Source organism: Rutidosis leptorrhynchoides, chromosome 3, assembly GCF_046630445.1.
Source record: "Rutidosis leptorrhynchoides isolate AG116_Rl617_1_P2 chromosome 3, CSIRO_AGI_Rlap_v1, whole genome shotgun sequence".
NCBI classification, from domain to species: domain Eukaryota; kingdom Viridiplantae; phylum Streptophyta; class Magnoliopsida; order Asterales; family Asteraceae; genus Rutidosis; species Rutidosis leptorrhynchoides.
The window spans coordinates 333072786-333098100 of record NC_092335.1 but is presented as its reverse complement, the minus strand read 5'-3'; the positions used below and the strand labels follow the sequence as shown (position 1 = coordinate 333098100).

Sequence of the window (25315 nt, the reverse complement as noted above, 5' to 3'; positions counted from 1 at the left end):
GGCCCGTATCTCCTAGTTTCTGTGGTAGAGAGTTCCTGAGTAATGCAGAGCATTTTTCACTTAGTGGAATTTTGTTAGAATCTGGTATCCTTTCCTTTGTAGAGAGAAGCCTTCAGATGTATCTCTTCTGGTTGGGGACTTTGGACATAGTGTCCAGGAATCTTCCATCAAGTTTGAAGGAATCAAGCTTGGATGGTTCTTTCTGTAGCCTTCCAGGATAGGGTACGCGAACTGGAGTTTCAGGTGTCAGCTTTTGAGTATATGTCGATTTGTTCTTGAGCCTAGCTGACCTTCTCCGTGGTTCTTCCTCTGGGATTACGGAATCCATTTGCTTTGCTTCTTCTATGTAGGGATTTTGGATAGTATTACTTGGTAACCTTCCCTGCGATCGGGTTTCAAGGCGTTGTGATAATTGTCCGAGCTGCGTCTCCAGACTTTTGAGCAGAGCCAATTGATTTCTCATTAGTATCTCCGTCTGATCTTGCCTGGCTGCAGTTATTTGATTTAGCTGTTGTTATCCGTAAATGAACTGAGTCAACTGATCATCAGCTCCGAGAGTGGGGTTAGTTGCTTTTGTAATCTGTGTGGTAGGGGAATTTTCCTCAGCTAGCGGACCAGTGAGTGGAAGTGGTTGATCGTAGGTCAATTAAGATTGCTGAGCTGGATAAGGTGGATAGCGATAGCGAAAAGGCTGGTTTTTTTGTTGAAACTGATTAACCCTATGTTGTTCATTGAATCCGGAATTTGGTGGACGAGCTGGTTATTGAACGTAACAGACTGAACCGTCAGGGTTTTCGTACTCAACTTGATATTCTTCAGTAGGTTGTGGGCTGGTACAATTAACACAAGCCTGAGGTTGGTTGACCTGCTGCGGCTGCGTCTTCGTCTTCAAATCTCCGAGTTGTTTAGCAAGAGATTCCATCTTATCTGTGAGGGATTTGATGGCCTCTGTTTGATTGTTAAGTGCAGAGAGCGGGGCAGATGATGAAGTTGTTTCACCACTGTTCCAGTCATGATGATGCATTGTCATGTTCTCAAGCAATTCCCATGCTTCGTCTGCAGTTTGATTCATCAGATTCCCTTGATCTGCTGCATCGATCATCGTCCTATGATTTACCGTAAGACCATTGTAGAAGGTACAGATTTGGGCTGACCATTCTAGCTGGTGATTAGGGCATTTCTTCAGCAGGATTTTGAATCGCTCCCATGCAGTGTAAAGAGATTCATCATAACTTTGTTTGAAGTTAATGATGTCATTCTTAAGCTTGGTTTGTTTAGAAGGAGGGAAATATTTGTTTAGGAATTTAGTAGCCATCTCCGTCCATGACGTGATGGAATCTTTTTCCAGTCCTTCGAACCAAATTTGAGCATGATGAGTGAGAGAATAGGGAAACAAGTATAGCCGGACTATATCTTGTCCTATCCCTGGCTGTTTGTAGGAGTTCGAAAGAGATATAAATTTATCAAGGTGAGAATTAGGATCGTCATTCGGTAATCCATGAAACTGACAGCTATTCTGGATGAACTGGATGATGTGATGTTTTAACTCGAACGAGTGTCCTTGAATCTCCGGAAATCTGATCGGTCCTCCTCGACCTTCAATCGAGGGTTTGGTATTTTCTGCTAAAGTGACGCGTAACGTCATTCAATTTCTGATTCGTGCTTTCTTGCGTGCTTTAGAGATTATTGCGTCTGGATCAAGTACGAATAACAACGGCCTTGGTCTAGATCGGGTTTGGGTCATACACTGGGTATGCCTTTTTGTTTTTAATATTTAGCAAATAAACTAAATTTCTAAAGTAATCTAAGGTAATCTAAACTAGTCTAAGGTAGCCTAATCTAAAGTAGTCTTAGTCTAAGGTAATCTAATTTAATTAACTAACTATCCTATGGTTGAATATATTTTTGGTTCTGGCTACTGATTTCCTGGTATTTCGATAACAGAGCTCCGTACGAACTATTCAACAAACCAAGTGGCCAGGCCGACTAGGGAGAGGCAGGATCCTTTTGGTCCCAATATAATTTGCGACTGTTCGGAAAATCCAACAACCAAGTCCGTGTATAATTGTCTTTCTTAGACACCACTAAATGCTTGTGAATAAGTTTGATAAAGAGCAGTATTGCCTGATACCAGTTCCCCGGCAGCGGCGCCAAAAACTATACTCCCCCTTGATATGGCCGAAACGAACGGTTTTGTTTGTGCGGTGTCGTCAGGCCGCAACACGTCAGAATCAACCACCAAGGGGGTGGGTACTGTTTTAAATTTATATTTAGCGGGGCCTAAATCGTACTACTTCTTAGTATAAGTAAGGGAAGTATGACCTAGAGTCGTATTTTTGAGATATCAGTAGAATCGAACCTATATTTAAGCCTAAGATAATTAGAAAGGAGTAGTGGTTACTTAATTTTAGGATTTTCTAATTTATAAGATAGATAAAGTAAATGCGATAAAATTCGTAATTTAGATAAGGTTAAAGTGAGTGCAAACTATGACTTCATCAGTTATTCTGCCGAGATTATGGAATGCTGGCTCATGAATAGGCAGAGGCCTTGTATTCATTAAACTGATCCTAAACGCCCATGTCATAAGAAATGTCACTGGGTATTGCGTTAGGCTTGAAGATTCTGAATAGACAGCAACATCCCTTACCCTCGACGCCCGTGCAGTCTGACTACAGGCATACATGTTCAGACGGCTCATCCAATTGAGCGACTTGATTGGGTGATGTATTAACATTCCACAATGGTCTAAACTTTCTTAAGCATAATAGAATACATGGTTTACCATATCCGAGTGACGTGATATGTTCCAATGCTTTCGTTAATGATTGGTTTTAAAAGATAGTTAGGCCCTTAAAAAGAGTTCAACCATAAAGAACACCATGGCCAAGTCAAGCTGACTTCCATGAACACATTCAGTTATCCTAACGTGTAAAGACCCGTCCTAATCCATAAGAACGAATACAATAACATAAGATTACATCGCGAGGTATTTGACCTCTATATGATACATTTTACAAACATTGCATTCGTTTTAAAAGACAAACTTTCATTACATCGAAAGTTGACAGGCATGCATACCATTTCATAATATCTATCTATAAATGATCTAATCTGTCATTTACTTAATCATAATCTTTACTGAACTCAACAACTTGAATGCAACGTCTTTTGAAATATGCCATGAATGATTCCAAGTAATATTTTTAAAATAAGCTAATGCACAGCGGAATATTTCTTTAATACCTGAGAATAAACATGCTTTTAAGTGTCAACCAAAAGGTTGGTGAGTTCATTAGTTTATCATAATCATTCATTTCCATCATTTTAATAGACCACAAGAATTTCATTTCCATTTCTCATAAATATACGTCCCATGTATAGAGACAAAAATATCATTCATATGGTGAACACCTGGTAACCGACATTAACAAGATGCATATAAGAATATCCCCTATCATTCCGGGAAATCCTTCGGACATGATAAAAACGAATTCGAAGTACTAAAGCATCCGATACTTTGAATGGGGTTCGTTAGGCCCAATAGATCTATCTTTAGAATTCGCGTCAATTAGTAGATCGGTTTACTAATTCTTAGGTTACCAAGCAAAATGGGCATATTCGGCTTCGATCATTCACCCATATAATGTAGTTTCAATTACTTGTGTCTATTTCATAAAACATTTATAAAAGCGCATGTATTCTCAGTCCCAAAAATATATATTGCAATAGCATTTAAAAAGGGAGTAATGAAACTCACAATACTGTATTTTGTAGTAAAAATACATATGACGATATTGAACAATGCAGGGTTTGGCCTCGGATTCACAAACCTATATCATTTATATATATATTAACACACATAATCGTAATTGAACAATTTCATATATTATAACCTATTTTAAATATTATATATACTTAATTTGTGTATATACATTTATAATGACTAATATTTATAAAATTATATTAATATATATTTGGTTAGTATTATATTAAAAATACTTAATTTGTTATATATGAATATTTATATCAAAATGTTAATGTGATTAATACATACTTATATGTAATATTACTAAAAGTATATTTTTATATATAAAATGTTTATTTGGTAATATAATATCAATAATAGTAATAAAAGTTGTTTTTGATTATAATGATAATAATACTACTAATAATAATAACTATAAAAATAAAGATTTTACAATATTAATACTACTAATATTTATATTAATATCTATAATGATAATACTACTACTAATAATAATAACTATAAAACTAATGATTTTACTAATAATAATAATGCTAATATTTATATTAATAAGTATAATGATAATGATAATAATATTAATTTAATAATAATAATATTTATTTGTAATATACTTCATCATAATCTTAACATTTTACTAATATAACATTAACATAATAATAATTGATTAATTAATAATGATAATAATAGTAATAATAATTTCATAACCCGTCCTAATCCATCCGAACGAAGTCCATATCGATTATAAATGATTCATAATAGTTGATTACATCGCGAGGTACTTGACCTCTATATGATACATTTTACAAACATCGCATTTGTTTTTAAAAGACAAACTTTCAATACATTGAAAGTTGACGGCATGCATACCATTTCATAATATATCTAAACTATAAATGACTTAATAATAATCTTGATGAACTCGATGACTCGAATGCAACGTCTTTTGAAATATGTCATGAATGACTCCAAATAATATGAGCAAATGCACAGCGGAAGATTTCTTTCATACCTGAGAATAAACATGCTTTAAAGTGTCAACCAAAAGGTTGGTGAGTTCATTAGTTTATCATAAATAATCATTTCAGATAGTATAATAGACCACAAGATTTCATTTTCATAAACATCATTCTCGTATCAGGCATTTTGCAAACTGCATAGAGATAAAAATCATTCATATGGATTGAACACCTGGTAACCGACGTTAACTTAATGCATAGAATATCCCCAAAACAGAACCTCTCGTCTGTATAATAATCTCGAAGTACTAAAGCATTCGTACCCCGAATGGGACTTGTCAAGGTCCATAGATCTATCTTTAGGATTCGCGTCAATCCGGGACCATTTCCCTAAATTCTTAGGTTACCAGACTTGAAGGGCGATATTCAGTTTAATAATCCAACCATATAATGTGGTTTTTGACACTTGTGTCTATTTCGTAAAACATTTATAAAAGCAGCGCATGTATTCTCAGTCCCAAAAATATATATTGCAAAAGCATTTAAAAAGGGAGCAAATGAAACTCACCTAATGTATTTTGTAGTAAAAATACATATGAGTATATTGAACAATGCAGGGTTGACCTCGAATTCACGAACCTATATCATTAATGTATATTAACACATATTCTTGTAATTGAATAAATTTATATACTATTATTAGTGATATAATTGTTATTTTTAATAATTTATATGATTCATTATTTATTTTTATATCTTTCTTTTATATATATTAATATATTTAAGTTAAGTATATTAAATATATCTTTTATATAAAGATCATTTGTTTATGAATTTGTTAATTTTGACAATACTACGGTTAGTAAAAATAATGATATTATATAATTATATTGATAAAAGTGATAATAATAATAATGTTAATAGAATTAATGATATTAATAATGATAATAATACTAACTTGTACTATAATAACAATAGTTATAATAATTTTAACAATTCCTTTAAAATCAAAATTTAATAAATTTTAATTTTTCCCATTTTCTTACTAATCTTTATATCCAAGATTTCTATATTTATAATCGTAATAATACTAATATTATTAAAAGCTTTATATTCCTAATCATCATAATCTTCGTGTCAACTTTCTACGCTACTGCCTATAGTTTTGTAATACATTAATTTGTATAAAAATCATAATTTTTACAAGTATTCGTATACCTATAACTAATTTCTATAATCTCTATCTTATCATGTATTTATGTTAATAATATGTTTAGTATCATAATGATAATAATAATACTAACAACAACAATAACAATAATAATAATAATAATAATAATAATAATAATAATAATAATAATAATAATAATAATAATAATAATAATAATAATAATAATAATAATAATAATAATAATAATAATAATCATAATAATAATAATAAAAATAATAATAATAATAATAATAATAATAGTAATAGTAATAATAATAATAATAATAATAATAATAATAATAATAATAATAATAATACATAAAAATTATAATGGAAATAAAACTACCTTCAATAAGCCCAAAATAAAACTGTCCAAAGCTGGGATTGAACCCACGACCTCTTGTAACCCGACAACACACTCAAACCATCTATCTGACATCTGCTTTTCTGATTTTGTCTCCCTTTTAATTTTTATAACCTGTAATATAATTCCTTATATTTCTTCTTCTTCCCCATTTAAATACAGTCGACCAGAGGTTGGTTACCAGATTTATAATACATGTTAAATCAGTTTTAAGATTTATAACTAGAGCATCCTTTGCTGATTACGTTATTTGAAAACAGAAAGAAAAAAATATATATATATAAATTGAAAAATCGCTGCTTCTGTACGGTTTTAAAAAAAAATATATAATTGATATTGAATTAGAGGACGTTATTGAAATGCCCCGTCCTAATCTATCTGGACGAAGTCTTCAACAGTTGGTCCCATTGCGAGGTTCTGACCTCTATATGCCATAAACGACTCCATGTAATATGAGCAAATGCACAGCGGAAGATATCTTTCATACCTGAGAATAAACATGCTTTAAAGTGTCAACCAAAAGGTTGGTGAGTTCATAAGTTTATCATAAAACAATAAAATTCATCATTTTGATAGACCACAAGATTTAAATCCTGCATGGTACAAATGGGCCCGAATCCTATACCCACCTGTAATGTACATGCGATATATTTTAAATACAGTACACATTTCTCGTGTACGAAATCATCTTTCATAAATCTTAATAACCGTACACATATCTCGTGCACAAAAATAACATACACATAACCTGTGTATAAAAATCATTCACTCGATATATAACATTCACATCAATTGGTGGCAATTATCATGTTCACATAATTCAATGGTGGCAATTATCATGTCCACATAATTCAATGGTGGCAATTATCATGTCCACATAATTCAATGGTGGCAATTATCATGTTCACATAATTCAACGGTGGCAATTATCATGTCCACATAATTCAACAATAATCCGCAGAACTTCTGTCTGCATAATAATTCATTCGAGGAATGTTTTGCTTGTGTCTATCTCGTCAAACATTTATAAAAGCATTTCATGTATTCACAGTTCAAAATATATTTCAAAAGTATTTAATAAAGCAGTTGTAAAAATAGCGCATTTATTCTCAGTCCCAAAAATATAAAGAGTAAAAGGGAATCAAATGAACTCACATTACTGTATTTTGTAGTAAAAATACATATGATGATATTGAACAAATGCAGGGTTGACCTCGGATTCACGAACCTATATCATTTATATTTATATTAACACATATAATTTGTAATCGAACAAATTTATGTATTATTAGTGAATTAATTGTTATTTTAATTATGTTTTTCATTAATAACCTTATTAATTACATTTATTAATATTTATTATAGAAATATAGTCATGTTATATGTAATAAATATAGTTTTATATAACTAATAGTTTATTTAAAATAATGTTGATAATAATAAATAAAAAGTTGTTTCATCCTATAATCACAATAATAATGGTTATAAAAATGATAATTTTTATAAAAGTGATGAATACTAATTGTAGCTATAAAAGTAATGATTTTTATAATAATAATAATAATAATAATACAAATGATAATAACTATAAAATATTAATTTTAATGTTAATGCTAATTATGATAATGATTTTTGTAGTTACATAGTAGTAATATTCATGATAATACTTATAAGCATATTAGTGGTAATAATAATAATAATAATCTTAATGTTAATATAAATGATGATAATACTAATATTGATAATCATATTTATAATAAATAATGATAATATTAGTAATAATGCTTATGTTCATTTAAATTGATAATAACACTAATAATAACTTGTTAAATTTTCATAATAACACTAATTATAATAATCATAATAAAAATAATAATAATAATAATAATAATAATAATAATAATAATAATAAATAGAAATAAAATATATACCCTTTTTAGAACTTCCTCTAACAAAAGGAAAGCCAAAGACGGGTCCTGAACCCACAACCTCTCACTTACCCAACAAAATCCTTAACCATTCCACCCCTTTCTGATTTTTTGTTTCTAATTTAGAGACCAAAGTATATATCATATCTATCTGGCTATTTCTTCTGCTTCTTCTAAAAAATATAAATATATAGGTCTCAGCCAGGGATTGAACCTGCGACCTCTAGTTTTACACACAACACCCTGAACCATTGAGCTGCTTGTATCTTTCTAATTAACCTTTCGGATTCAATTTATTTACTTGATTTACATCTGTCTTTCTTCTTTCATCATCCTTATCATCGTTTTTAATTGTGGATAATCACACCTCAACCGAAAATGGACCCAACATACGGCCCAACAGAAATATCTAGGCTCTGGTTCGTTTTTCAAATCAAAATCATAATGGCCCAGCATGATGATTAGTCTCGGCCATAATGAACACACAAAAAAAATAGAGTGTCGGCATATTAGAACATGACCAGTATCAACATCAATTACGCATCATCATTGTGTCATTCTCCAATACCCTAATTGAATAATCCTTAATCATAGAAATAGAAGAGGACAAGAAAAGGAAGCTAGTGGGTTTGTTTTAGATCGACCCTACTGCAGTACCCCTTTCACTTTATATCTCCACCTTATTACAAGTCAATTTTTTTTTAAATGAGTGTGGAGGGTTTCGTCTGAGTGTAGAAGCAACAAACGCTTTATTCCTTATTTCATTATTATATATATCTTCATCAAAACAGAAAATGATGCAATATTATAACAGCAGCAATGTAATAACAAATAGTCGATGTGTTGCAGTTTTCACGCAGAAGCAGCAGCAGAATTATGCGAATGGTCCTTGATATTGTAGAAGAGAGAGATAAAAGAAAGAGGAGGTGATTGTGAAGATGGTTTTAAAGATGATGAAGGTGGTTCGTGGTGTTTTATCTTCAAACAGGAAACAGTAAGTCTCAGCTGAAATTTCACAATAGTTTGTGATGATTGTTGGGTGCATTTTACATTGATTGATACGGCAACGGTTGTTATATTATACAAAAGGTGGTGATTTGTTGATGGGATTATCAGAGTGGGTGGTTCTTGGTTTGGATAAAAGGGTGGTGTTATAGGTGTTTCAGTAAAAAGGGTGATGGCGGTTGTTCATAGTATTCGTAAAAAAAAAATTAATAAAACAAGCAGAAACAAATGGGGTAGTAGTTTGCTCGATTACCGTGGTAACAAGACTTGATCAAAATTTGTTTCCCTTGTGAGGATTTGAGTCGACAATATCTTTGAGCCAAGGGAAAGCAGACAAAAAAATTAAAGTGAAAGATATTAAACAGATTTCATACTATTTATTTGTCCTTGATTTCAAATGTCTTTTGTTTTGATTCAGTGACTAGATCGACAAGCTTACATAGTTAAGAATAGAAGCATAAGAAAAATAAGAGAGAAATTAGGAAAAGTGATAGAGACAGGTATCAAATTCACTTCATGTATCTGTATGTAATTCGTTATGTATAAGCATATATCTGTTTTTATCTATCTGTATATATCTATATATCTAAATTAATCTTATTAATTAATATTTATATAATTGTATATCTGAATATATGTATTTCTCTGTAATTGATATATATATATATATATATATATATATATATATATATATATATATATATATATATATATATATATGTATTTATGCATATATATCAGTAGGTAAAAAAATGTGTAATTGAAGGGTTAATCGACAGCCTTTTAGTACTACCATTTCGACAAGAAGAATCGATATAAGAAGAAAATTACAGAATAAGGAAAACGCCTGTAACTATTTAGAGACAAACAAATCACGGCTACAGTTTTGAAAGAGAATTGGGATTCTAAAATCACGCATAGGATTTCATGTAATTATTATTAATAATTATATTGATAATAATCTAAATATAAATATTAACAATGATAATAATAAAAAGAGTAATAATAATAATAAGTCATGAAAATAAAAATTTTAATGGAATAGATAATAATATTATTAATAAAACTAATAGTAATAATGATAATAGAAATGATAATGATATTAGTACTAATAAGAATGATAATACTAATTATAATAATGCTAATATTATTAATGTTAATATTGAAAGTAATAACTATATTATTATAATATCTATTTATATGATTGACGCTAATATGTGGTTAATTATATTATGTTTTACTTACATTATATAATATCATAATTGAACACTTAATTTTTATATAATTTATACATGTTACAATATATTACTTATTAATAGAAATCTTTTATTTATATATATTTACATATTTATTTACACATTGGTTCGTGAATCGTTGGGAAAGGTCAAAGGTCAAATGCATCTTTGTAAACAGTTCTAAAATTTTTAAGATTCAATATTACAGACTTTGCTTATCCTCTCGGAAACATGTAAAGATTAAGTTTAAATTTGGTCGGAAATTCCCGGGTCGTCACAGTACCTACCCGTTAAAGAAATTTCGTCCCGAAATTTGAGTGTGGTCGTCATGGTTAACAATAGAAATGTTTTCATGACGAATATGAGTTGTTAAATAGAGTTTTATCACTATTAACTAATATAGATAAAACGATTCGATTAGGCGAAGCGTACGAGTGAAGCTATCACAAAAAAAAATGAAATGAATAAATGTAGATTCGTCATATCTTTTGACGTATATAGGATTGATTTCTGTAGTTCAAGGGATTTAGAGAAAATCTTGGAAATCTATAAGATCTGATTCTTCGGCGAATAAGGAAATTAAGATCTCAATAATTAAATACGGTGATCTGTCTCGATTACTCTGTCTGATATTTTCGTTATAAATTCAACTCTTCCGTTCCATTATTCTCGCCATTCCTATACTTTCTTTCTTAGTTCATACATCCAAAAGATTGTGAAAATTCTTAATTCCATTCCAATCCTTGATATTTTTTCTAATTATCATTTCTGTCATCCTTTCTTTAAATCTTCCATCAGATTTCATCTGTTTACTTCTACTATTTCCTTGGGGTGATACTATTCTTAATTATAACGTGTCTTTATATTTCTATTCGTATTAATATCCACTATTTATAACTTCTGCGTTGTTGTTGGGTTTTATATCTTCTCTTATATTTTGGAGCTCTCTGCCTTTTTATTCTCCTCTCGACCTCTAGTAAAGCGAGTAACGATCCAGCATTCGTAAGTATGGAGTTTCAAATGAACATAATGTTCTAAACAAGAAAGAACATGATCGCACGATTTGATTTTTCAAATTACCTGAATTACTGAGAATAGAGCTATCAAGACTATACTTTCCGGATATGTTCAGAAGTTAAGCAGAATGAAAGAGTTATGTAACATGGCACATGATGACGTTATGATCTATGAATCATCATGTTCCATTAGAAACTCAACATGACTTACTGTAATATAATCACGTTTATCAAGTGTCATTATATTATACTAACTCATGCATCAGTTCCCAACACTATTTCAAAAAACATTCATAGTTTAAACTCGAAAGTTTACAGAATATAGAAACTAACAGTTTCTATATGATGTAATACTGATAGCACGAAGAGATTAATGATTTCAGATAAAAATAGTTATGAAAATATCTTTAGAAATATGGAGGATATTTATAATGAAAATACGATGATATCTTAGAATTTCTAATATCGAAGGATGGTGAAGAAAATTTGTCCGCAAGAGTTTGGAGTCAGAAGCAAGGTATTCGCTAAAGATTTCATCAGAGACAGAATCATCAGGATTCTTAATGTACAAGTTTAGTCCTTGTGATTTATTCAGAGACTCCTTCGTGGTTAGCTCAATCCGTTTTCCAGTTCCAACATTTCTGAGCTTGCCAACATACTATTCTTTATCGTCAAATTTTTGACTGTTAAGGTCGTTTATGTTTTTGTTGTTTCATTCAACCTTTTTCAGCATTTCGAGTATTGATTCGTAGACTGGGTGCTTTTCAGAATAGAAAATCATAATTCTAAGAGGTAAATGTTATATATATCGGTTGATTAGAAACGCTTGCGAGATTCAAAATACGAATTGCTGATTTTCTGGCAATTGGTATGGCAACACTCATTACAAGGTGCGGAAGGATATATGATAGAGTTTTAATGAACAAATATAATAATTCTTCGGAGCGACTCAAGCCAATAAGTAATGAAGTTGCTGGTAAGTTTACTGCTAATGTGGCGGAATATAAAAGGTTCCCCGACAATGTTGACGAAAAGCAGACTTATATATCAAGGCTATAATAAGGCTAATCCGAATGAAATTCGAAGTTGACTTGATGAAGCTGTGACAAAATTTGCTAATTTGGAAAGGAATTTGCAAAGTTATTTTTTTGGTAATAACAACGCCAAAGGAACTAGCACAGATACGTGTTAAACGTTTACTCAGGTTCCGAGTGTTTTCAGGTGCATAGCTATATGCATCAATCTTTTCTTCCATAGATGAAGTGTGGTTGGTTCATCATTTCGATTGAGATGTTTTATAGAATTATGAAAGGTTTGAACGAAGATTGTAATTGTCAAGATATCATTGATGTTTAAGATGAAATCAAGTTGCAAACTTGAAGAATTGTTTAGTTTCATATGTTATAATTAATATTTTAATTTATTTTAATTGTCCAATCGTGATAGTCCATAGTTAACAGTCCAATAATTCATATATAGTTTAATTTGTAATATTCGAATTAATTAATACGTATCGTGACCCGTGTACATATCTCAGACTCGATCACAACTCAAACTATATATATTATTTAGAATCAACCTTAACCCTGTATAGGAAACTCGATCATTACTGCATATAGAGTGTCTATGGTTATTCCAAATAATATATATAGATGCGTCGATATGATATGTCAAAACCTTGTATACATGTCCCGCTATTTAAAGTGCGTAAAATAAATACAGAAATTAAATCACGATAAATAAAATGCGTAAAGTAAATAACAGAAATTAAATGACGATAAATAAAATTGCGATAATTAAATTGCAATAAATAAATTGCGATACATAAAATGTAATCAGTTAGCTAGGAACAGTTAGCTGGAACAGTTAGCGTGGATTCTTAACAAAGTTTTTCGTAGTTAATTTGTTTGTTTCTATCATATTTTTATTTCGCCAAATGTTTTCTTCATTATGCCACTTGTTGGATTCTGATAGGTAAAAATCCAAATATGAAATTGAATGAAAATGGTTATTCTGCGATGAACGGATACGTATATCAGTGGTTGTAAGTAGGATAGTAAATGACTGTTGAATCAGCTTCGTCGAATGTACATTGTAACTTATTAATGTGAAATCTAAATATTCCTAGGGTATTACCTACACGTTAAAATATTTTCACCATTAACAATTTGTACTAAAGAATTTTTAATTACAATGTTTATGAAAATATATATACATATATATTTTCTTCAGATATAATCATGGATTTAATGAGTCAATATGATATTAAACTCATTTGATTTATTGTTAGAACAAGAATATAAAATCTCTAAAACATTAGAGATTACATGATCGCCATACTGAACGAAGATAATTGAAGTAGAACGATACGTAGAACGATGATTAAGTTCGAGGTATAGATTATGATGTTGAGGCGTGTGTTGTTGTGGTTCATGTTGTTGCTGGTGGTACTGTTGATGCTGTTGATGTTGCTGAAGTTGGTATGTTTTGCACCATATTTTCCAAGGCTACAACTCGGGCGCGAAACTCGTTGACTTTTATTACTCCGGGATGATTTTCTGTAGGAACGAACGAATGAATAAGGTTTAGAATTGTGGATAGAATATAATCGTGACGAGCTACCCTGGAAATGAGGCTGAAAATGGTGTTTTAGATAGGTTAGCCGGTAAGTGCTTCAGGTTCTTGGCCAATCGGTGAATTCGGTAGGTGGAAGGGATCGCCTTCTTCGCGTCTCCATTGATTAAGTCGACTACAAATCCATCAGATGAATTGGGGATGGATGATTGGTTGATTCATTCTGGTGACGTTGCTTCCGGAGCTTAGATGACTATCCATTCGGAATAACTGTCGGGATAACTATCGGAATAGCTGTCGGAATTCGTAGGGACTCGAACTAGTTGAAGGATTCATCTCGTACGATCAGATGAAGGATTTTCGATAAGAAATAAATTATAGGATGTAGATTAGTATCCTGCAATAGAAAATTTACATATGCATATATAATACTAAAATCTCATAAGTTACGGAGGAATCTACGGAAGCTGTTAGGCAAAGATAACAATAACATATACGCTAAGATATGAATTAGCAGATACGCTAAGATATGAATTTTGTCTATACACTATTCATGCAGTCAATGCAATAAGATATGTCTAGACTAAGAATAATAAGCAGGTAATTTACTAAGGATGATAAGCAAATGATTTCCGACAAAAATGATAAGCAAAACTTTTGACATGCAGACACGGTCGAAGTCCAGACTCAGTAATGCATCCTAACGACTTATCAGTTAGACACACTAATGTAGACCCGGTTAACTAAGATCACTGCTCTGATACCAACTGAAATACGCCGTCCTAATCCATCTGGACGAAGTCTTCAACAGTTGGTCCCATTGCGAGGTTCTGACCTCTATATGCCATAAACGACTCCATGTAATATGAGCAAATGCACAGGGGAAGATATCTTTCATACCTGAGAATAAACATGCTTTAAAGTGTCAACCAAAAGGTTGGTGAGTTCATAAGTTTATCATAAAACAATAAAATTCATCATTTTGATAGACCATAAGATTTAAATCCTGCATGGTATAAATGGGCCCGAATCCTATACCCACCTGTAATGTACATGCGATATCTTTTAAATACAGTACACCTTTCTCGTTTACGAAATCATCTTTCATAAATCTTAATAACCGTACACATATCTCGTGCACAAAAATAACATACACATAACCTGTGTATAAAAATCATTCTCTCGATATATAACATTCACATCAATTGGTGTCAACTACATGTCCACATAATTCAATGGTAGCAATTATCATGTCCGCATAATTCAATGGTGGCAATTATCATGTCCACATAATTCAACGGTGGCAATTATCATGTCCACATAATTCAACAATAATCCGCAGAACTTCTGTCTGCATAATAATTCATTCGAGGAATGTTTTGCTTGTGTCTATCTCATCAAACATTTATAAAAGCATTTCATGTATTCGCAGTTCAAAATATATTTCAAAAGCATTTAATAAAGCAGTTGTAAAAACAGCGCATGTATTCTCAGTCCCAAAAATATAAAGAGTAAAAGGGAATCAAATGAACTCACATTACTGTATTTTGTAGTAAAAATACATATGACGATATTGAACAAATGCAGGGTTGACCTCGGATTCACGAACCTATATCATTTATATTTATATTAACACATATAATTTGTAATCGAACAAATTTATGTATTATTAGTGAATTAATTGTTATTTTAATTATGTTTTTCATTAATAACCTTATTAATTACATTTATTAATATTTATTATAGAAATATAGTCATGTTATATGTAATAAATATAGTTTTATATTGTGATGACCCGGAGATTTCCGACCAAATTTAAACTTTATCTTTATAAGATTCTGACACGATAAGCAAAGTCTATTAAAACGAGTCTCAAAATGTTTGAACTATTTTTCATGAATGCATTTGACTTTTACTATTCCCGACGATTCACGAACAATTGTTTGAAAATAAATATATTTATATAAATGTAAGTATATGCATAATCATAATTGGAAATAATGAAATGTAATATAAACATTTAAAACTTAATATGTGAAATAAGATATAAAATAATTAAGTTATAATTAAAATGAATTTATCTATAAATATATGATTCTATATAATTGTTATCGTATTATATTAAAATATATAAACATTAAATATTAAATGTATGTTATTATATATATGTTATATATTTATTAAAAATTACATAATTAATAAGATATAATATTTAGTTACAAGTTAAGATAAATGCTATATTAATATTATTAGAAATTAAATTATTATTAATATAATTAATAATTAATAATCATTAAATACCAATTTATATATAATTGCGTATGAAAGCATTAGGGAGTCAGTTGAACATCTCAATCGTTATTGTATGTAGATTTATTTTTGTTTACTAATTAGTACGATCAATGGAAATTAGTCCTATAAGCAAACAAATTCGGTTAGAAAGTGATATCAAATTTTCTTCTTTTACTTTATTATCTTCTATTCTTGATTGGAGTTTGCCGAACCATCAATCCATTATAAACAATCGACTGGCCTTTAATTCCTATGACATTTCATTCAGAGATCTACAACCATCATCGTTGTCACCCTAAACCATTCCCATATCTTTTCTCTTCCTCTCTTCCTTGTAAACCACTCTCGTGAATCACCAAACCCACCACTAGTGTTTACGTTTTATATCGCCATCTTAAACCACCTTGTATTTTCATTTTTGTTTCCTCAATCACCAACACAACACTATAATCACCAAACCATCTTGCTTTTATACAATAACGATCTTCATCAATCATCATTCATCGACATCATCATTTTCGTCAATGGTCACCAGCACGAAACCCATCTGTTTAAATTGCTTATTACAAACCCACAATCATCAAATTTAGATCATCACCTACGAACAAACCGTCGACCACCACCTCACATAACCCACCACCGTGAGCTTCCACATCCCTTTTTCTCTATCATCTATTTTCTCTTTCGTTGTTATTAATGATCCAAGCAAAGGATCATCACCTCCATTACCCTCACCACCATAAAGTCATCACCACGCAGCCACCCTCGAATGCAGCTGCTGCTGTACCTCTTTCTGTTTCTTTTCGATGTCCAGCAAATCCGAAACCACTCGTTTGGTTCCAAATATTGATCACCATGTTTATGATACTGCTGCCGCTATATTGGTGTCTGTTTCTACTGCTATAAATACAGCTTCAATTCTTTTTAAATCCGAAGAAAGCGTCCCAAAAACCACCTGCATACACCATTTAAATGCATGTATATCGTACATGTTCTCTTTCTCCTTCGATGCTGCTATACTTTTGCTGTGACCGCCACCATCATCATATTTATTAATGCCTCGTTTTCATTTTATGGGTATGTTAAAGAAACGAAAAAAAAAAGATAGATTAGGTAAATGATTTGGCAATATAGATATACTAGTAGTAGTGTAATAAGAACCTTATCAATTATAACTAGTTGGAATAATTATGGTAGACAAAAAGGGAAATGGGCCACTAATATGGACGTTTCTTTTTTTTTTTTTGTGGGAAATATATGATTATGGGGAATAACGTTATTAATAAGGGTGACTAGATAAAGATGATGTTGAGGTTATGATGATACGTTGACATGATGATGGACCGAAATCCTATTTGTCACGTTATTGTTAGTAATCGTTGCCAATATTTACGCTGTTATGTTTCTGTAATTGCTCGAGCTTGGCCAACAAACCAAAAAAATTCATATTTTTATGGGCCGTCATATTTTCTTTACTTGGTAGTGGGCTTGTGTTGTTTAGTGGGTTGAATTATAGGAATTGGACTTTTAATGGACTTTGCATTAGGTAGATATATTTGAAGTATTATGATTAATTAGGGTATCACTAAATGATGATGATAGTTAGTATAAAGGTGATGATAATGGCGATGTATGTGAGGTAATAATGAATAGATGAGGAAGACAAAAAAAATGGATAGTACCATGATAATGATCGTGATCGTGATCGTGATATTGAATATCAAGTATTGATTAAGATGTCGAGTATAATAGTTTAAGTATGATGATGGTGAAATTATCACGATGATTTATTATAATGATTACGAACGGGTTTGAAGAAAAAGATGATAATTATAATATGATGCAGACGAGTTGATGATATTAAATGATAATGATGATGAGCGTGTTAGAAATGATGATAATGGGTATAAACATGACAATGGATTTGATGATGATGATATTATATTATATTGATAACGGTGACAATGGGTTAAGGTAAATTATAGTCAAACTAAAACAGAAAAGCATAGACAGAAGATTGATTAAAGATGTTATCGGGTTAACGGGATGTTGCGGGTTCAAACCCGGACTTGGGCAATTTCTTTAAAGACTACATACTTCTTTGAGGTATTTTACTTATTATTTATTTATTATTATTATTATTATTATTATTATTATTATTATTATTATTATTATTATTATTATTATTATTATTATTATTATTATTATTATTGCAAAAATATACTTTTATCTAAAAAAATAATTTACAATTATAATACATAATACTATATGTTATCATTAAAATGATGTTAATTATACTATATATAAATTATATTAGTTAATATATATATATATATATATATATATATATATATATATATATATATATATATATATATATATATATATATTTATCAAACAAATCTTAAAATAAGTTCTTATTATTAATAAAGGATAAATTTTATAATTACAAATAAATTACTAGACTACCGTAAATTTATTATACTAATATTAATAAAAGAATCAATGAAACATATAAATCATATCACTCATAATATATAAATTATTCGATTACCATTATATGTGTTAATATATATTCAACTGATATAGGTTCGTGAATCCGAGGCCAACCTTGCACTTGTTCAGTGCCGTCGTATGCATATTTTTACTACAAAATATCGTATTGTGAGTTCATTTGATTCCCTTTTACTCTTTACATTTTTGGGTCTGAGAATACATGCGCTGCTTTATAACTGTTTTACAACTTCTTTATTAAATGTTTTTGAAATATATTTTGAACTGCGAATACATGAAATGCTTTTATAAATGTTTGACGAGATAGACACAAGCAAAACATTCCTCGAATGAATTATTATGCAGACAGAAGTTCTGCGGATTTTTATTGAATTATGTGGACATGATAATTGCCACCATTGAATTATGTGGACATGATAATTGCCACCATTGAATTATGTGGACATGATAATTGCCACCATTGAATTATGTGGACATGATAATTGCCACCAGTTGATGTGAATGTTATACATCGAGAGAATGATTTTATACACAGGTTATGTGTATGTTATTTTTTTGCACAAGATATGTGTACGGTTACTATGATTTATGAAAATGGTTTCGTACACGAGAAAGATGTACTGTATTTAAAAGATATAACATGTACATTACAGGTGGGTATAGGATTCGGGCCCATTTGTACCATGCAGCATTTAAATCTTGTGGTCTATCAAAATTACAGAATTTTATTATTTTATGATAAACTTATGAACTCACCAACCTTTTGGTTGACACTTTAGAGCATGTTTATTCTCAGGTATAAAAGAAATCTTCTGCTGTGCATTTGCTCATATTACATGGAGTCGTTCATGGCATATAGAGGTCAGAACCTCACAATGGGACCAACTGTTGAAGACTTTGTCCAGATGGATTAGGATGGGTCTCTACAGGTGGTATCAGAGCGGTGGTCTTAGCGAACCAGATCATTTATTCGTGTGTCTAACTGATAGTTGTTTAGATGCATTAGTGGGTCTGGACTTCGACCGTGTCTGCATGTCAAAAGTTTTGCTTATCATTTAGTGTCGAAAATTACCTGCTAATCATTCTTGGGGAATCACTTGCTTATCATCTTAAGTCTAAACACGTCTTACTGCATTTAGTGCATCGATAGTGTATAGACAAAATCCATATCTTAGCGTATCTGTTACTATAGACTTTTCCTGACAACTTCTGTAGATTCCTCCGTAACTTATGAAATTTTAGTATTATATATGCATATGTAAATTATGTATTGCAGGGTATTAATCTACATCCTATAATCTATTTCTTATCGAAAATCCTTCATCTGATCGTACGAGATGAATCCCTTAACCAGTTCGAATTCCTCGGATTCCGACAGCTATTCCGATATGGAGTTTCACCTAAACTCCGAAAGCAGTGTCACCAGAAAAAATCAACCAATTCATTTGATGGGTTCGTAGCCTACTTAATCATTGGAGGCAAAAAGAAGGTGACCCTTTCCATCAACCAAATTCACCTCTTGGCGAAGAACCTGACGCACTTACCGGTGAACCAGTCCGAAATACTATTTTCACCCTCATTTCCCGAATATCTCGTCATGATTACATACTATCTCAGATTCTAAACCCTATTCATTTGCTGGTTCTTACCGACAATCATCCTTGAGTAATCAAAGAAGTCAACGAGCTTCGCGCATGAGTTATCAATTTGGAAAACATGGTGCAAAACCTACCAGCTTCAGCAACATCACCGGCATCAACAGTACCACCAACATCAACATTAGTACCACCAACAACCCAATTTTCAACATCACATGCCACAACATCTCATGCTGTACCTCGAGTATAATCATCGTTCTACATGACGTTCTACATCATTTATTTTTGTTCGTCATGGCGATTATGTAATCTCTAATATTTTAGAGATTATATATTCTTGTTCTAACGGTAAATCAAATGAGTTTAATATCATATTGACTCATTAAATCCATGATTACCTCTGAAGAAAATTTATATGTATATATGTTTTCATAAAGATTGTAATTAACAATTCTTTCATACAAACTGTTAATGGTGAAATCATTTTAACGGGTAGGTAATACCCGAGGAATATTTAGATTTCACATTAATATGTTACATTGTACATTCTTCGAATCTGATTCAACAGTCATCTAACATTCTACTTACATCCACAGATATACGTATCCGTTCACCAAAGAATAACCATTTTCATTCAAATTTAATTTCATATTCGGATTTTGACCGATCAAAATCCAAGTCAAGATTTAACAGAAGAAATCACTTTTAGATTCCTACATCTTTCAAAGCCATACTTTGAATTCAAAACTGTGCCAGATCCATTGACGTCTTATTACCGAAAATAACTTTACAATACCTTTCCAAAATTAGCCAATTTTGTCACAGCTCTAGCAAATCAACTTCAACTTTTATTCGGATTAGCCTTATTATAACTTTGATATATAAGTTGCCACTTGATTTCATCTTAAACCTCATTTGTATCTTGACGATTACAATCTACGTTCAAACCTTTCAAGATTCTTGAAAACACCTCAACCGAAATGATAAACCGACCGCACTTTACCTACGGAAGAAAAGATTGATGCATATAGTTATGCACCTGACAAACTCTCGGCAATTGAGTGAACGTTTAAAATGTAGCTATGCTAATTCCTTAGTGTTATTATTACCCAAAATAACTTGGAAATCCATGTCAAAGTAGCAAATTTTGTCACAGCTCCAACAAGTCAACATCGACTTTTTGTTCGAAACAACCTTATTATAACCTTGATATATATGCGTGCTCTTTTATCGTTACCAGGGAACCTTTTATATTCCACCATATTACCAACAGACGTACCAGCAACCTCGTTGCTTCTTGACTTAAATCTCTCTGATAAATCATTATATTTATTTGTTGAAACCCTATCATATACTCATCCGCATCTTGTAACGAGAACTGCCATACCGATTACCGGGAATCAGCAATCAGTACTTTGGAAACTCACAGCATATCTACATCAACAGTTATATATATAACATTTATCTCTTAGAATTATGATCTTTCATTATGAAATTCTGAAAAGCACTCAGTCTACAAATCAATACTCTGAAGGTTGAAAAAGCTGAATGAAGTAGCAGAAATCGTAGACAACCGTAAACGACCTTAATCATTAAAAGTTTGATGATAAAGTATAGTATGTTGAAAAAGCTCAGAAAAGTTGGAACTGGAAAATGGATTGAGCAAACCACGAAGGAGACCAAGGAAAAATACAAGGACCATACCCTATATTCAATGAATTCAGGTAATTTTGGATCCGATGAAATCTTTAGAGAGTATCTTGCTCCGAAGTCATGTTAAAATCTTGTGGAAATTTTTTTTTCTTCATCAACCTTCGAACTTAGAAATTCCAAAATATCATCATAAATATCTTCGATATTTCTGAGGATATTTTCATAAATATTCTTGTCCGAAATTATCTACCTCTTCGTGTTTTCTGTATTCCGTTATATTGGAAACCCCTGTAAAATCTAAGTATAAATTATGAATGAATTATGGAGAAGTGTTGGGAATTGAAGCATGAGTTAGTATAATATAACGGTGCTTGGCCAACGTAATTATATTACAGTAAGTCATGCTGAGTTTCTAATGGAACGTGAGAAAGGATCACAGATCATACCTTTATCATGAACCATGTTACATAACTCTTTCATTCTGCTTAACTTCTGAACATATCAAGAAAGTATATTCTTGATAGTTCTATTCTCAGTGCTTCGAATAATTTGACAAATCAAATGGTGCTAATACATTCCTTTCTGCTTAGAATATTATAATCATTCGAAACTCCGTACTTATGAATTCTGGACCATTACTCGCTTTACTAGAGGTCGAGAAGAGAAGAAAAAGGCAAAGAACTCCGAAACATAAGGGAAGATATAAAACTCAACAACAACACAGAAATCACAAACCGTGTACATTAATATGAATAGCAATATAAAGACACAGGAGTATGAAAAACACTATAAACCCAAGAGCATAGTAGAAGTAGACAGATTCCTCCGGTTGTAGATGAAAAAGGAGAATGATCAATATGAAAGTCAGGAATATATTCAGAATTAAAACTGGATAAAGCATATTGATTGATGATTTGGAAGAATGAATTAAAATATAGAAATTGGAAGTGATGGGAAATAATGAAACGGAATAAGTTCATTTGTAGTGAAAATACCAGACAGAGCAATCGAGACAGGTGATCGCATTTAATTATAGAGATCTTATTTCCCATAAATCCCGAAGAATCAAATCTTATATAGATTACGAAGATTTTCTTTAAATTCCTTGAATTTCGGAATTCAACCAAGACAACGTCAAAAGTTAAGACGCACCTTATTTTCTAAATTCAACAGTGACTATGTCAAAAGTTAAATCCCTATCTCAGTCTTTTGTAATAGCTTCACTCGTGCTCTTCGAATAATCGAATTGTTTAATCCATATTACTCAATGATAATAAAACTCTATTTATCAACTCATATTCGTTATAAAAACATTTTTATTATTAGCCATGACCACCTCACTCAAATTTCGGGACGAAATTTCTTTAATGGGTAGGTAATGTGACTACCCGGAGATTTCCGACCAAATTTAAACTTTATCTTTATAAGATTCTGACACGATAAGCAAAGTCTATTAAAACGAGTCTCAAAATGTTTGAACTATTTTTCATGAATGCATTTGACTTTTACTATTCCCGACGATTCACGAACAATTATTTGAAAAAAATATATTTATATAAATGTAAGTATATGCATAATCATAATTGGAAATAATGAAATGTAATATAAACATTTAAAACTTAATATGTGAAATAAGATATAAAATAATTAAGTTATAATTAAAATGAATTTATATATAAATATATGATTCTATATAATTGTTATCGTATTATATTAAAATATATAAACATTAAATATTAAATGTATTTTATTATATATATGTTATATATATATTTATTAAAAATTACATAATTAATAAGATATAATATTTAGTTACAAGTTAAGATAAATGCTGTATTAATATTATTAGAAATTAAATTATTATTAATATAATTAATAATTAATAATCATTAAATACCAATTTATATATAATTGCGTATGAAAGCATTAGGGAGTCAGTTGAACATCTCAATCGTTACTGTATGTAGATTTGTTTTGGTTTACTAATTAGTACGATCAATGGAAATTAGTCCTATAAGCAAACAAATTCGGTTAGAAAGTGATATCAAATTTTCTTATTTTACTTTATTATCTTCTGTTCTTGATTGGAGTTTGCCGAACCATCAATCCATTATAAACAATCGATTGGCCTTTAATTCTAATGACATTTCATTCAGAGATCTACAACCATTATCGTTGTCACCCTAAACCATTCCCATATCTTTTCTCTTCCTCTCTTCCTTGTAAACCACTCTCGTGAATCACCAAACCCACCACTAGTGTTTACGTTTTCTATCGCCATCTTAAACCACCTTGTATTTTCATTTTTGTTTCCTCAATCACCAACACAACACTATAATCACCAAACCATCTTGCTTTTATACAATAACGATCTTCATCAATCATCATTCATCGACATCATCATTTTCGTCAATGGTCACCAGCACGAAACCCATCTGTTTAACTTGCTCATTACAAACCCTCAATCATCAAATCTATATTGCCAAATCTTTCTGTTTCTTTTCGATGTCCAGCAAATCCGAAACCACTCGTTTGGTTCTAAATATTGATCAACATGTTTATGATACTGCTGCCGCTATATTGGTGTCTGTTTCTACTGCTATAAATACAGCTTCAATTCTTTTTAAATCCGAAGAAAGCGTCCCAAAAACCACCTGCATACACCATTTAAATGCATGTATATGGTACTTATTCTCTGTCTCCTTCGATGCTGCTATACTTTTGCTGTGACCGCCACCATCATCATATTTATGAATGCCTCGTTTTCATTTTATGGGTATGTTAAAGAAACGAAAAAAAAAAGATAGATTAGATAAATGATTTGGCAATATAGATATACTAGTAGTAGTTTAATAAGAACCTTATCAATTATAACTAGTGGGAATAATTATGGCAGACAAAAAGGGAAATGGGCCACTTTTGACATGCAGACACGGTCGAAGTCCAGACTCACTAATGCATCCTAATGACTTATCAGTTAGATACACTAATGCAGACCCGGTTCACTAAGATCACCGCTCTAATACCAACTGAAATGCCCCGTCCTAATCCATCTGGACGAAGTCTTCAACAGTTGGTCCCATTGCGAGGTTCTGACCTCTATATGCCATAAACGACTCCATGTGATATGAGCAAATGCACATCGGAAGATATCTTTCATACCTGAGAATAAACATGCTTTAAAGTGTCAACCAAAAGGTT

At 31.1% G+C, this 25315-nt stretch overlaps 1 non-coding gene across 1 annotated transcript; it reads left to right on the top strand.

Moving 5' to 3' along the window:
• The first annotated feature begins 1160 nt into the window (after window positions 1–1160).
• Window positions 1161–1266, top strand: LOC139903433 (small nucleolar RNA R71). The gene has a single exon (XR_011778253.1). It is a non-coding gene; the product is annotated as a small nucleolar RNA R71 (small nucleolar RNA).
• Window positions 1267–25315: the final 24049 nt, after the last annotated feature.